The following is a 474-nucleotide window of genomic DNA, read 5'->3' as shown; positions in this document are numbered from 1 at the left end:
TCTGTGTTCATTGATATTTTATCAACCGTTATCTAAGATTACCGTGAGTTATAATTTTGATAATAATAATATTATGTCATGGATGCCGTGTTTTGTTTAAAATTGATTTAGGTAGCTGGTTTTTAATAAATTGCCGCTGAAGAAGTCAACACATAATGATGGGATGATGTATTAGTAGATAAAATATATATTACTAGCTTTCTACCCGCAGCTTCGCCCGCGCGGTCAAAGAAAAACCCGCATAGTTCCCGTGGGATTTCCGGGATAAAACTTATCCTATTTCCCGGGATAAAAAGTAGCCTATGTCCTTTCTCGGGTATCAAAATATCTCTATACCAAATTTCATGCAAATTGGTTCAGTAGTTAAGGCGTGATTGAGTAACAGACAGACAAAAAGCTATTACACACTTCTAAGTTTTATTTTTTACTAGATTGAGCCCGCGGCTTCACTCGTGGTACATTCTTAAGTGTGCA

Source organism: Colias croceus, chromosome 28 (assembly GCF_905220415.1).
Source record: "Colias croceus chromosome 28, ilColCroc2.1".
NCBI classification, from domain to species: domain Eukaryota; kingdom Metazoa; phylum Arthropoda; class Insecta; order Lepidoptera; family Pieridae; genus Colias; species Colias croceus.
Note: the sequence above shows the minus strand (reverse complement) of the source record.